The sequence below is a fragment of the Pinus tabuliformis genome, chromosome X, assembly GCF_031772625.1.
Source record: "Pinus tabuliformis cultivar Carrire ecotype Pingquan chromosome X, CPIR1, whole genome shotgun sequence".
In the NCBI taxonomy this organism is placed as follows: domain Eukaryota; kingdom Viridiplantae; phylum Streptophyta; class Pinopsida; order Pinales; family Pinaceae; genus Pinus; species Pinus tabuliformis.
In genome coordinates, this window is record NC_142308.1 from 1,746,158,012 (window position 1) to 1,746,173,798 (window position 15,787).

Below are 15,787 nucleotides of genomic sequence, written 5' to 3' on the forward strand. Positions count from 1 at the left end.
TTGGTGAACTCTTCCCTCAGCTGATAACCAAATGATGACATCCTTGAGTTCACCAATTTCTTGGACATGAGTTCTGTTTAGCTGAATGATTTGTGCATATGTCTTTTCCCATTTAGCATTGATCTTCTTGGCCACAAATAGTGGCATGAAATTTACTGATGCACCAGAATCAACGAAGCAATTGTGTACATTGAAGTTGAAGATTTTAATTGTTAACAAGAATGGTGGGCAGAATGTGTTTTCTTCCATCGTGGGTGCATTGAGTACATATGTGACAGCGTCAATAGACTTACTAGATCCCTTGTCTGAAGAGGTCACATTACCAGTAGAAGTTTCTCCAAGTGCCCATAGAAGGATGTCTCGCTGGCTTGTGATCTTTGTAAGTTTGAATAGGGAGATATTTGCACGAGCCTTCTTCATACCCTTTACAATGTTATAATCTACAACGAGAAGAATGACCTAGGTTTCCAGAGGGATAATTTTGTCTTTACTGTTGTCTGAAACAATTTTTGTTGGAACTGTTTTCTCGGACTTATTTTGAGTGTTCTACGCTAAGTTAGCTAGAAGATTGGGTTTTCTTAACAAATTTTATTTGAATTTATGTTTTTCCACCTCAATCACAGTGGTTGTCCCTTGAATTCTCAAGTTATATCGGTTACTTTGCTTCTAGTCCGAACCATCACCTTGAGGCTTCTTATCGATAATACTTCTATGGGTTGCGAGAACACAATGATACATGTTCACTGCATGACCAGTGCTTGGAGCTTCATCCACTGCAACAACTTCTTCCTTCCCTTCATCGGGCTCAGCCTACTGCTCAACCATGACTGAGTCAACAAATTGCGCATCCATTCTTCTCATGAGATGGTTCCATTGTGGGCACATATTATTCGAATGATGCTCATTATGAAATGTGCAATACGAATCTGTGCCAATTTTTTAATGTTCAGCACCACCTTGGAACTCTGCGCAAATTTTTCTGGCTGATTGCTGCTGCTACTAGAAACTGTGTTCCTTCTAAGCATGAACTTGGGGGGCCTTCTTCTCACGGTAGTCTCACTTTTCCTTTGCTTGAGTTCATCCATTTCGGTGGTTAGGGACTTGATGAGACGAGTAAGGCTTTCGAGATCATTCAATTCCTTTTCCTTAGCCTTTCTCATAGAGGTCTGAGACTTCTTACGTGTGTCCTTGGAGTCCTTTGTGGGTTCATCATTTGAGATGACTCCAATAACGCACAAGTCCTAAACAGAAATAGCCTCTTCATAGTTTTCTGTCAATGTTCGTCTCGCATTTTTCTTTACAAACTGCACAATACTTGTCGACAAGGCAAAAGTGTAGTAGTCTATGATGATGGAGTCATAAGGTTTTGTGTCCTCCAAAAAATTGTTCAAGATGCGATTGAACCTCTGATTGAAATCTTTAACTTTTTCCTTCTGCTCCATCTTAAGACTAACCAACTCCTTCAATAACATGGAACGGGTCTTATGTTCAACAAATTTCTCAAGAAAGATTCTTTTGAATTCCCTCCAATTTTGGATGGAGTTTGGAGGAAGGCTGTGATACCATACCACTGATCTACCATCCAAGGTACATGGAAAACATCTGCATGCAACATCATCGTAACATACCTCAAGTGTTTGCAGATGTAGGTAGAAATTATCCAGGTGGTCTTCAACCTTCACTGTCTTGTTAGGGTCATATTTCATCAAGGGTCTTGTGCATGACACCCAAAAGTGCTAGTGGGCCCTGAGTCATCCAATCCAAATTTTTCTCTTCCATGTCTTCTTCTTCATTGTCCTCCTCTTCCTCTTTCGAATTCGATGGTTCTTGTTCTTGTTCTTCCTTTTCTTTTTATTCGCCCGTCCCGCAGGAATTTGAACCCGAGAGTAAGGGATTGCCTCATGTTGAAAATATCAACAAGCAATGCTAAATATAGAAGTGATAAAAATAGAATTGCTATAAATAACATTTCGGGATACATTCCAATTTTAGTTAGTCCCTGAACTAAAATTGAGAATTAAAATTCGAATTTGATCTTTGCAACTGTTTGAAAAATAATTAAATAATTCATCTCGAGTTAATTAGTTGGAGAAAATCAAACATGAAGTCTATGTGAAGACATGCAACGGTTATCCCTTTGATTGAGGAAGTTATCCCTTAATTAAGGAGATCAGGATGAGTTGTAATTAGTTAGCTCAGTTAACTGAGTTAAGTCCAGTTAGATTAGTTCCAACAGTTTGTGGAACTAATTATGAGTTTAGTTAGTTAACGCATGCATGCATGTAACTAGTGTACTTCAGATAACTAAATATTCTCTCATAAATAACTCATGCATGTCAGTTCAGTCAGAGACCCAGTTGAGATCAGAGGATGGGGCAATGTACTATCAGTTGCAGGAATATTCCATTGAGGATATCTCTTGCATGCAGAAGGAATTCATTCCTTGAGGATTGTGTAGTTATTTCTGAGTTTGGTGAGTTGTGTGAGAGGTGAATTCACATGGGTGGTAGCCAGAGGACCTAGGAGAAACTGCGCAAGGAAATATGAGGCTTGGAGGACCGAGGGAAGGCATATGTTATGTCTATTCAGCCTATGAGCAACATTGAGGGATTGTACTGAGAGCTGGATAGCTTGTGAGCTAAAGCTTTGTGTAGTCCAAAGATATTTCCACTTGTATGATAATACAGATAGCGGGGTTTTTAGCTGAGGCTTTCCCTAGAATCTTCTTCTGTGTTCATGTGCGATTGTTTCTTCTTCATCTGTTATATGTGTTCTATTTGATCTTGCTAAAAATCGATTAAGCTTCCGCAAGTTTGTTTGTAGAAGTAGATCAAGTATTTTTCTTTAGCATATTGCATTATCAGGTGATCTACAGTGAGAAATTCTACATGGTATTGGAGCAAAGGTGATCAAAGTGAAGAACATTATATAAAGAAGTTCGAAGTTCGAAGTATGAAGTTCATGATTATAGAAATCAAATTCTTATCACATCTCAAATTTCACTAATGGCGTTCAACGGTTTGAGACTCGAGTATGCCCTGGATGGTAGCTCGAATTATATAGCTTGGAAGGATTGCATGGAAGCGGTATTATAGGACAATGGTTGGAAGGACTTCATTGATCAAGAAGTCCCCAAGCCAGTAGCTACTAATGCCTAAGACTTGGCAAAATGGAAGAAATGTGTGGCTAGAGTGAGGAGGATTCTTCTAGAGGGAGTTCGAGACCACATTGTTTCGAGTCTCCACGAGAAGGAGACAACGTTTTCAATGTGGAAAACATTGAAGGATCTATATTAGAACAACAACGATCAGAGGAAGCTGGTGCTAAAAGACAAGCTTCAGAAAATCAAGTGTGAAAATGGCGACACGATCTCTAGATATCTGAACAAGCTCACCACCTGCAGGGATGAGCTTGGAAGTGTAAGAATCACGACAACCGATGATGACATGGTGAGTCTTGCTCTCCTTGGTCTTCCTAAGAGCTGGCATAGCTACCAAGACTCAGTAAATGGAAGAGAGAAACTGCCAAATTGGGAACGACTTTGGTCGGATCTGATGCAGGAGGAGATAAGGAGAAGCACCAGAGATGGATCTTCATCAAAGCATGATGATGAAGAAAATCTAGCCTTAGCGAGTAAGGCGAGGAAAGGGAAGGGGAAGGCTTCCCATTCCAAATCGAGTTCTTCCCATGGTGGGAAGAAGATTGACAAATTGAAAGTGCGATGCTTTCATTGTCATGAGGTGGGCCATTATGCTACGAATTGTCCACAGAAGAAATCCAAGAAGGGATCCTCGAAAGGATCATATGGTGAGGCACTGGCCTCACAGTTCGAATTGGATTTCACCCTCATCGCATGCATGGTTTCATCGATGGTGGGATGTGTTTGGTACCTGGACAGTGGAACCTCATTCGACATGACCGACGACAAGAGTTTATTCAGTACCTTGGAGGAGAAGGACCTCCAGATGTGCATAGAGATGGGCGATGATGGAAAGTATCGTGTTTCAGTTGAAGGCACGGTTGTGTTTCAGAGGGAGCATGGAGCTCCTCTCACCCTGACTTATGTAAAGTATGTGCCTGGACTGAAGAAGAACTTGGTGTCCATCGCTATGTTGGAAGACAAAGACTATGATGTAGTCTTTAGTAAAGGAAAGGAATTCCTGAGGGAAATCGGCACTGGATAGACCAAGAGGATTGGTATTCAAGTAAAGAATCTTTACAAGTTGGAGGTAGATGACTGTGCTGCATTGAGTTCCAAAGTAGAGTTGGTGCAAAGCCAAGATATTGGCAAGCTATGGCATAGAATATTGAGCCACTTGCACCATGGGGCCTTGAAGATCATGCAACAGATTTCTACCGGACTTCCCATGGGTAAACTGGAGAAGGTGGATACATGCAAAGGTTGTACCTTGGGTACGTATGCAAAATCTTCCTATTAGGATCGAGACAGTTGAGCTGGAGCAATCCTGGAGCGAGTTCATACAGATGTGTGTGGACCATTCTCGACAGCCTCCACCGTTAAACAAAGGTACTATGCTATTTTTATTGATGATTTTTCTCGTAGATGTTGGATCTACTTCATGCAGAAGAAGGATCAAACCTTCTCAAGGTTTTGTGAGTTCAAAGCCTTGGTTGAGAAAGAATCTGGAAAGAAAATAAGAGCCTTGCGAAGTGACAATGGTGGAGAGTATGTCTCCCAACAATTTAAGGACTTTTGTGCAGCAGAAGGAATTAAATGGGAGTTGATGGCACCCCGTAACCCACAATAGAATGGGGTGGCCGAAAGGAAAAACAAAACGATTGTGGGAGCAGCTTGGGCGATGTTGCATGACCAAGGCCTACCACTTCATTTATGGGCTGAGGCATGTAATACAACAGTATACTTGCACAATAGAAGCCCACATCATATATTGGGGATGAAGACACCAGTGGAGGCCTTCTCTAGGAAGAGACCATATGTGAGTCACTTCAGGATCTTTGAATCATCGGTTTATTTCCATGTGACCAAAGATTCCCAGAAGAAGCTAGAGCCAACAACTGAGCTGGGGATACTTGTGGGGTACACTGATAAACCCCATAACTATCGGGTGTTCTTGCCTACCAGTCAGAGGACAGTGGTATGCAGAGATTTGAAGTTTGACGAGTAGAAGGCCATGCGATTTTTCCTTGAGAAGGAGCTCAAGTTGCATTCAGAGGAGGAACTTTTGGTTCCTAAGGAGGAGGAGCTTTAGACTAATGCGGAGCAGACGCATGCAGAAGAAATAGGAGTGGAGACATCCACTCATGCAGAGTCTTCGAGAGATGTGCGGAGACACTCAAGGGAAGCTAACATATTGGTGATGGATGCAAGAGAGAATGTGGGACAACCATCCTCTCAGCGCAGATAGAGGAGATCACCTGAGCGGTACATTGGTTACATGGCCCTTGTTGGGTAGTGTGTAGAGGCCGAACCATCTTCCTTTGAGGAAGCAGTGCAACAGCCAGTCTGGGTTGATGCTATGGTGGAGGAGTATGACTCCATAGTTCAGAACAGTGTTTGGGATGTTGTCCCAAGACCGGAGGACAAGTCAGTGGTGAGTTCCTGATGGCTTTACAAGGTAAAGCAAGTAATTGATGGTAGTGTTGAGAAACATAAGGAAAGGTTTGTTGCCCGTGGTTTCTCACAGGTCGAGGGGATCGACTATGATGAGAATTTTTCTCATGTAGCAAGGTACTCATCTATCAGATCGATGTTGGAACTATCAGAACAGATAGGTTGGAAGATCCATCGGATGGATGTGAAGACTGCGTTCCACAATGACAAGATTGAGGAAGAGGTGTACATAGAGTATCCGGAAGGATTTGAGACCTTCGATCATGAGTCGCATGTGTGTCGACTCAAGAGAGCTTTGTACGGGCTGAAGCAAGCACCTCGCGCTTGGTACACCAGGGTCGACAACTATTTCACCGGGTTATGCTTCACAAAGAGTGAAGTGGATGTGAACCTTTACCACATCATGGTAGAAGGTAAGCCATTGATCATTGTTCTTTATGTTGATGATATGATATTTACAGGTGATGATCAATTGATCAAGTCTTGAAAGGAGGACCTTGCAAGAGAGTTCGAGATGAAAGACATGGGTCTTATGCACTGCTTTCTAGGCACGGAAGTGTGGCAGAAGGATGGGAAAGTGTTTGTGTCTCAAGGCAAGTATGCCAATGAGTTACTCAGGAGATTCCACATGGAAAAGTGCAAGCCCATGCAGACTCCTCTAGCAGGTAACTGGAGGAAGGAGGATGCTACTTTAGGTGAGGCAGTAGATGCTACTATTTATTGGAAACTTGTGGGTTCATTGATGTATTTAGTGAACACACGACCAAATTTGTGCTTTGCAGTGAACCAATTGAGTCAAGCTATGGTTCAGGCTAACAAGATCTTTTGGAAGGAAGCGAAGCATGTGCTGAGATACCTCAGAGGCACATCTCAGTATGGATTATGGTACAGACGGACAGAGGGAGTGAAGCTTCAGGGCTTCACAGATGCAGATTGGGCAGGGAGTCCATCAGATTGGAAGAGCACTTCAGGAGGAATTTTTAACCTTGGTTCAGCTGCAGTTTCTTGGTACAACAGGAAACAAAGGTTAGTTGCACTTAGCTTAGCAGAGGCTGAATACATGGCTGCCAGTCAGGCAGCATGTGAGGCCATTTGGATGCGGAAAATTCTAGTTGGATTGTTTGGTTAGAGGATGGATCCAACTGTGATCTATTGCGATAATCAGAGTTGTATCAAACTCTCTGAGAATCCAATATTTCATGACAGGTCCAAGCACATCGATATCCGATATCATCATCTTTGAGATTGTGTGGTGAAGAGGATCATGTTGTTGTTATATGTCTTGACCAAGGAGTAAGATGCAGATATTTTGACTAAGGCATTGTCAAAATGCAAATTCGAGTTCCACAGAGATACGATTGGGGTGACAGATAATCCCTTTCTTGTTGAGAGGGAGTGTTTAAAATAGCAACAAGAAATGCTAAATATAGAAGTGTTAAAAATAACATTGCTATAAATAGAATTTCGGGATACATTCCAATATTAGTTAGTCCCTGAACTAAAATTGAGAATTAAAATTTGAATTTGATCTTACCAGCTGTTTGAAAAATAATTAATTAATTCATCTTGAGTTAATTAGTTGGAGAAAATAAAACATGAAGTCTATGTGAAGACATGCAACAATTATCCCTTTGATTGAGGAAGTTATCCCTTAATTAAGGAGATCATGATGAGTTGTACTTTGAGTTGTAATTAGTTAGCTAAGTTAACTGAGTTAAGTCCAGTTAGATTAGTTCCAACAATTTGTGGAACTGATTGCAAGTTCAGTTAGTTAATGCATGCATGCATGTAACTAGTGTACTTTAGATAACTGAATATTCTCTCATAAATAAATCATGCATGTTAGTTCAGTCAGAGACCTAGTTGAGATCAGAGGATGGGACAGTGTACTATCAGTTGCAGGAATATTCCATTGAGGATATCTCTTGCATGCAGAAGGAATTCATTCCTTGAGGATTGCGTAGTCATTTATGAGTTTGGTGAGTTGTGCAAGAGGTGAATTCATACAGGTGGCAGCCAGAGGACCCAGGAGAAACTGCGCAAGGAAATAGGAGGCTTGGAGGACTGAGGGAAGGCATATGTTGTGTCTATTCAGTTTATGAGCAACATTGAGGGATTGTACTAAGAGTTGGATAGCTTGTGAGCTAAAACTTTGTGTAATCCATAGATATTTCCACTTGTATGATAATACAGATAGCGGAGTTTTTAGCTGAGGCTTTCCCCAGAGCATTCTTTTGTGTTCATGTGTGATTGTTTCTTCTTCATCTGTTATATGTGTTCTATTTGATCTTGCTCAAAATTGATTAAGCTTCCACAAGTTTGTTTGTAGAAGTAGATCAAATATTTTGCTTCAGTATATTGCATTGTCAGGTGATCTACAGTGAGAAATTCTACATGGTATCAGAGAAAAGTTGATCAAAGTGAGGAACAATATACAAAGAAGGGATAAGCTTGAAGTTTGAAGTTCTTGATTATAGAAATCGAATTCTTATCACATCTCAAATTTCACCAATGGCGTTCAACGGTTTGAGACTCGAGTATACCTTGGATGGCAGCTCGAATTATATAGCCTGAAAGGATCACATGGAAGTGGTATTAGAGGACAACGGTTTGCAGGACTTCATCGATCAAGAAGTCCCCAAGCCAACAACTGCTAATGCCGAAGAATTGGCGGAATGGAAGAAATGTGTGGCTAGAGCGAGGAGGATTCTTCTGGAGGGAGTTCGAGACCACATTGTCTCGAGTCTCCATGGGAAGGAGACACCGTTTTCAATGTTGAAAACATTGAAAGATCTATATCAGAACAACAACGATCAGAGGAAGCTGGTGCTCAAAGAAAAGCTTCGGAAAATCAAGTGTGAAAAGGGTGACACGATCTCTACATATCTGAACAAGCTCACCACCTATAGGGATGAGCTTGGAAGTGTAGGAATCATGAAAACCGATGATGACATGGTGAGTCTTGCTCTCCTCAGTCTTCCTAAGAGCTGGCATAGCTACCAAGACTCAGTAAATGGAAGAGAGAAACTTCGAGATTGGGAACGACTTTGGTCAGATCTGATGCAGGAGGATATAAGGAGAAGCACCAGAGATGGATCTTCATCAAAGCATGATGATGAAGAAAATCTAGCCTTAGCGAGTAAGGCGAGGAAAGGGAAGGGGAAGGCTTCCCATTCCAAATCGAGTTCTTCCCATGGTGGGAAGAAGATTGACAAATTGAAAGTGCGATGCTTTCATTGTCATGAGGTGGGCCATTATGCTACGAATTATCCACAGAAGAAATCCAAGAAGGGATCCTCGAAAGGATCAGATGGTGAGGCATTGGCCTCATAGTTCGAATTGGATTTCACCCTCATCGCATGCATGGTTTCATCGATGGTGGGATGTGTTTGGTACCTGGACAGTGGAGCCTCATTCCACATGACCGACGATAAGATTTTATTCAGTATCTTGGAGGAGAAGGACCTCCAGATGTGCATAGAGATGGGCGATGATGGAAAGTATTGTGTTTCAGGTGAAGGTACGGTTGTGTTTTAGAGGGAGCATGGAGCTCCTCTCACCCTGACTAATGTAAAGTATGTGCCTGGACTGAAGAAGAACTTGGTGTCCGTCGCTATGTTGGAAGACAAAGGCTATGATGTAGTCTTTAGTAAAGGAAAGGCATTCTCGAGGCACATCGACACTAGAAAGACCAAGAGGATTGGGATTCGAGTAAAGAATCTCTACAATGCTGAGATAGATGACTGTGCTGCATTGAGTTCCAAAGCAGAGTTGGTGCAAAGCCAATATATTGATGAGTTATGGCATAGAAGATTGGGCCACTTGCACCATGGGGCCTTGAAGATCATGCAACAGATTTCTACCGGACTTCCCAAGGGTAAACTGGAGCAAGTGGATACATGCAAAGGTTGTGCCTTGGGTAAGTATGTAAAATCTTCCTTTCAGGATCGAGACAGTCGAGCTGGAGCAATCCTGGAGCAAGTTCATACAGATGTGTGTGGACCATCTCGATAACCTCCACCGTTAAACAAAGGTACTATGTTATTTTTATTGATGATTTTTCTTGTAGATGTTGGATCTACTTCATGCAGAAGAATGATCAAACCTTCTCAAGGTTTTGTGAGTTCAAAGCCTTGGTTGAGAAAGAATCTGGAAAGAAATAAGAGCTTTGTGAAGTGACAATGGTGGAGAGTATGTCTCCCAATAGTTTAAGGACTTCTGTGCAGTAGAAGGAATTAAACGGGAGTTGACGACACCCTATAACCCACAATAGAATGGGGTGGCCAAAAGGAAGAACATAATGATTGTGGGAGCAGCTCTGGCGATGCTGCATGACCAAGGCCTACCACTTCACTTATTTGATGAGGCATGAAATACAACATTATACTTGCAGAATAGAAGCCCGCATCGTATACTGGGGATAAAGACACCAGTGGAGGCCTTCTCTCAGAAGAGACCAGATGTGAGTCACTTCAGGATCTTTGAATCATCGGTTTATTGCCATGTGACCAAAGATGCCTGGAAGAAGCTAGAGCCAACAACTGAGTTGGGGATACTTGAGGGGTACACTGATACACACCATAACTATCGGGTGTTCTTTCCTACCAGTCAGAGGACAGTAGTACACAGAGATCTGAAGTTCGACGAGTAGAAGGCCATGTGAGTTTCCCTTGAGAGGGAGCTCAAGTTGCATGCAGAGGAGGAACTTTTGGTTCCTAAGGAGGAGGAGCCTCAGACTGATGCAGAGCAGCCGCATGCAGAGGTTCCAGGAGTGGAGACATCTAATGATGCAGAGTCTTTGAGAGATGGGTGGAAACGCTCTAGGGAAGCTGACAGATTGGTGATGGATGTGAGAGAGAATGTGGGAAAACCATCCTCTTAGCGCAGATAGAGGAGATCACCTGAGCGGTACATTGGTTACATGGCCCTTGTTGGGGAGTGTGTAGAGACCAAACCATCTTCCTTTGAGGAAGCAGTGCAACAACCAGTCTAGGTTGATGCTATGGTGGAGGAGTACGACTCCATAGTTCAGAACAGTGTTTGGGATGTTGTCCCAAGACCGGAGGACAAGTCAGTGGTGAGTTCCCGATGGCTTTACAAGGTAAAGCAAGCAATTGATGGTAGTGTTGAGAAACATAAGGCAAGGTTTGTTGCCCGTGGTTTCTCATAGGTCGAGGGGATCGAATATGATGAGACTTTTTCTCTTGTAGCAAGGTACTCATCTATCAGATCGATGTTGGCACTATCAGCACATATGGGTTTGAAGATCCATCAGATGGATGTGAAGACTACGTTCCTCAATGGCAAGATTGAGGAAGAGGTGTACATAGAGCAGCTGGAAGGATTTGAGACCTTCGATCGTGAGTCGCATGTGTGCCAACTCAAGAGAGCTTTATACGGGCTGAAGCAAGCACCTCGTGCTTGGTACACCAGGATTGACGACTATTTCATTGGGTTGGGCTTCATAAAGAGTGAAGCGGGTGCGAACCTTTACCACATCATGGTAGAAGGTAAGCCATTGATCATTGTTCTTTATGTTGATGATCTGATATTGATAGGTGATGATCAGTTGATCAAGTCTTGTAAGGAGGACCATGCAAGAGAGTTCGAGATGAAAGACATAGGTCTTATGCACTAATTTTTAGGCATGGAAGTGTGGCAGAAGGACGGGGAAGTGTTTGTGTCTCAAGGCAAGTATGCCAATGAGTTACTCAGGAGATTCCACATGGAGAAGTGCAAGCCCATGCAGACTCCTCTAGCAGGTAACTAGAGGAAGGAGGATGCTACTTCAGGTGAGGTAGTAGCTGTTACTTTTTATCAGTAGCTTGTGGGTTCATTGATGTATTTACTGAACACACGATCAGATTTTTGCTTTGCTGTGAACCAACTGAGTCAAGCTATGGTTCAACCTACCAAGCTATTTTGGAAGGCAACGAAGCATGTGCTGACATACCTCAGAGGCACATCCCAGTATGGATTATGGTACAGACGGATAGAGGGAGTGAAGCTTTAGGGCTTCACAGATGCTGATTGGGTAGGGAGTCCATCAGATCGGAAGAGCACTTAAGGAGGAATTTTCAACCTTGGTTCAGCTGCAGTTTCTTGTTACAACAGGAAACAAAGATCAGCTGCACTTAGCTTAGCAGAGGCTGAATACATGTCTGCCAGTCAGGTAGCATGTGAGTCCATTTGGATGCAGAAAATTCTAGTTGGATTGTTTGGTTAGAGGATGAATCCAATTGTGATCTATTGTGATAATAAGAGTTGTATCAAACTCTTTGAGAATCCAATATTTCATGACAAGTCCAAGCACATCGATATTCGGTATCATCATCTTTGAGACTGTGTGGTGAAGAGGATCATGTTGTTGCTGTATGTTTTGACCGAGGAGCAGGATGCAGATATTTTGACTAAGGCATTGTCAAAATGAAAATTCGAGTTCCATAGAGACAAGATTGGGGTGAAAAATAATCCCTTTCTTGTTGAGAGGGAGTGTTGACAATAGCAACGATAAATTCTAAATATAGAAGTGTTAAAAATAAAATTGCTATAAATAGCATTTCAGGATACATTCCAATTTTAGTTAGTCCCTAAACTAAAGTTGAGAATTAAAATTCGAATTTGATCTTAGCAGCTGTTTGAAAATAATTAATTAATTCATCTTGAGTTAATTAGTTGGAGAAAATAAAACATGAAGTCTATGTGAAGACATGCAACAATTATCCCTTTGATTGAGGAAGTTATCCCTTAATTAAGGAGATTAGTATGAGTTGTACTTTGAGTTGTAATTAGTTAGCTCAGTTAACTGAGTTAAGTCCAATTAGATTAGTTCCAACAGTTTGTGGAACTAATTGTGAGTTCAATTAGTTAATGCATGCATGCTGATGAGCCCCAATTTTTGGTAACAATTTGGGCTCATTTGGCCTACTTACCTTGCTCAACCCTTCATTTTTTATCACTTATGCATCATTTCTTAGTATATTCGTGTTATTTGTAGGAAGAAGGGAAATCATTATGCTTATGTGGCTAATACATGATGATTTCAGGTTTTTTGACATTAAATGGAGCAAAGAACACACAGATGGAGACAAGGAGACAACCAAGGTGGCATTGCGGGTTTATAGGGAGGTTGTCCACAGCCTTGAATGACCTTCCTCGTGATCTCCACCCCAACTCCGAGCTCCAACAGCTATCACCACCGAGCTAGAAGGCAGCCAACGGATTCTACAGGAACAACAGTTTACTTTTAGTTGGACAGCCAAGCCCCACTAATTGAGGAGGCCATCTTGGCCCTCATCATGTATAAATATTGAGGCTGTAGCCTTCGAAAAAGACTCTTGAACCTTTGTTGTAGATTTTGAATTACGAGCTGTAGCTCTGTTTTTGCTCTTTGTAAGCCAATTTTGGCATGTTGTTAGACTCATGATTATGATCTTTTAATAAAAGGCAGGCAGATTTGGATTCAATTCTGAGTTCTTAGAGGAGCTATAGCTCTCAGGTTAGGGCCCAACCTGAGAGCAATAGACCTCCTTTTCTTTGTATTGTTACTTGTCTTTCTTTTATCATTGCATTTCTTTCCTTTACATGCGCTTGGAAAACACAGTTTGCTGAGTTGACTGTTTTGGTTTGGTTATGTAAGTTAGTTTCATGAATGCAGTTGTTTCAGTAGTTCAGAATTAGCGTAGGGAGATTGAAGTTACGTTGAGTTCAAAAAAAGGGTTGAATGCATGCTCACTTTCACCTCTGTTTGGGGACCGGAAGTGTAGACCGTGCCAACTGCCAAAAACACTGTTTTAACATATGCATGCAAGTATTGATGTAATGTTTTCGGTTGAAGAATTGTCCATAGGATTATATCTTGGGTAATGAATCTCTGGTTCAGCATCATGCACGGTTTCCCTTCAACTTACATTGTTGTTCTTTGATTTCTAATAAAACAGTTAGAATAGGTTGGTGAACTTTCGTTTACATGCAAAATAAGGGTGATTTGTTTCATTTACACTGCGCAGCACCACTTCATCGTGTTCTTATCCTTCTAAACCGTGCCTAAGCCACCTACTCATCCTCTGTTCAGCTCATTTGCCTTCCAACCCTTCTACTGTCCACGTTGCTCAATCTTTTTGACTTTCCACTACTACTACCCTCCTCTAGACCAACCAGCTTTACACACACCTTCCCCATCTCATCTCTCTATCCATATGCCATCACAAGCTCCTATTTCATCTTACCTATCCACCCATACAGCTCCTTCACTCCTCCATCACCCAAAACTCCGACTGCAGAACATCCTGTAGAAGTTAGCAGACTTCCTGTAGAAATCCCGAGCTTCCTGTAAGATCCCCTGTAGACATCCTGTAGAAGCCTGCAAACACGGTTTCCAAGCACCTGAACGTCGTGAACTTCTGTGGAATGATGTTAGGGATCCCCTGGAACCTCTCAGAGTCCTCCTGACCTTTCCCAAGCCTTCCTCCCCTTTGAACTACCCCTGCACAATCAAGACCCAGTAAGAAGCACAATCATAATAACTCCACCCACTTGAGCAAAAATACAAAAACGTGTTCTCTTCAATGGAAGTAGTTTAAATTCATGCATCTCGTCTCACTAGAAGTAATGGCATCATTTCTGGAAGTTGCGTTCTCACCATTGCATCATAAGGATTAAGCTAGTCAGATTAGGGTTTACTAGAGTTTCCATGTTTGGTTGGCTTTCAGTTCATTCTTGCAAAGTAGGTTAATTTCCTTTGAGATAGCCTTCGTTCATCATTTAGAAAGCTTCTTCTGAGAACATATAGAAGTTGGCTTGAGCCCTAGTGGACTTGTGCCAGCTGACCAAGTGACAGCTGCGACAAGAGCTAGTACTTGTGCATACAGCACCGTCGCTTCCGAGTTTGTTACGAACTACCGGGTTGATAAAATTAGAGAAGGAAGCTCCAGGAGTTGTAGCATTATTGCTACAATACTGGAGCCCACCATCTTTTTGGCGCCGTTGCCGGGGAAGCGTCAGAGTATTAGTAATTGTTGCTTTCCTTCTGTTTTCTTACTCTCGCCTTCTGCCAAGTAGTTATTTCATTTCCATTCTGCAAAAGTAGCATAGACATTTCCTGCTTTCATAGATTAGCATTTCAATTCTGCAAGCGTAGACTAGCATTTCCATTCCTGCAATTCCATTTGAGCAAAGTAGATTAGTCCTTTCCTGCTTTCATTTCAATTCTGCATTTTTATTTCAGCAAGATAGTTAGTTGTAGATCAATCTGTTTCAGTTTTGCAGGTACCAAAGAAAAAAACAAAAGCAATCAAAAAGTCTTTCCATTTCATGCCTCGTAGGAATCGAGATAAAACAGGCAAATTCCTACCCAACACCCCCACCACATCACTGAGTCACCCTTCTCTCTTCTTCGGTGACAGTGATCCAGAAGAACCTATAGGTGAACCTCCTGAGATATACGAAGATCCTATAGCAGAAGAAGAATTAGAGACCATCCCATCTGAAGCTATGGCTGACAATAGAGGAGAAGATGAGAGAATAGAAGGTGCCTTCCCCATCCGAGAAACCAATGGAGATATGAAAATGAAAAACATTAGCCCTCCGCTCTGCCTCACTTCCATGGACTGACTACTGAAGATCCTGATACCTTCCTGTTTGAGTTTGCTGTCCTTTGTAGAACCTATGACTATACTGAAGATGAGCAGAAGCTGAAACTCTTCCCTTCAACTCTTAAGGATGCAGCATTACGCTGGTTCATGGGATTACCTGGGAATAGTATCACCACTTGGGCTCAGATGCAGCAAGCTTTCAATACCAAGTACCGGGACTACTGTAGGTCCAAGGAAACCAAGGGAGAAATCTTTCGGATGACCATGGGAAATGATGAGTCCTTAGAGGATTACGAGGAGAGGTTCCAACTTAGCTATAAGCGGGCCAGGTGCACACTTGACCCTGAATCCCTCAAGTTGGTCCTGCTCCGAGGAGTCCCTGAAGACCTTTTAGATACCCTTCACATGTTAGCTGGGGGAGATATTTACCAACTGCCTTATGAGGATATCAAGACTGTGTTCAGAAACCACTCTAGGGCAGCCCGGAAACGAGGTAGAGGAAACCTTCTCTCAGCTGGTATTCCTTTCTCCAAGCATGAGTTTGCAAATCAATTAGAAGATCTTAAGAGTGAGGTGAGACAGACCATCGCCATGCAACTGG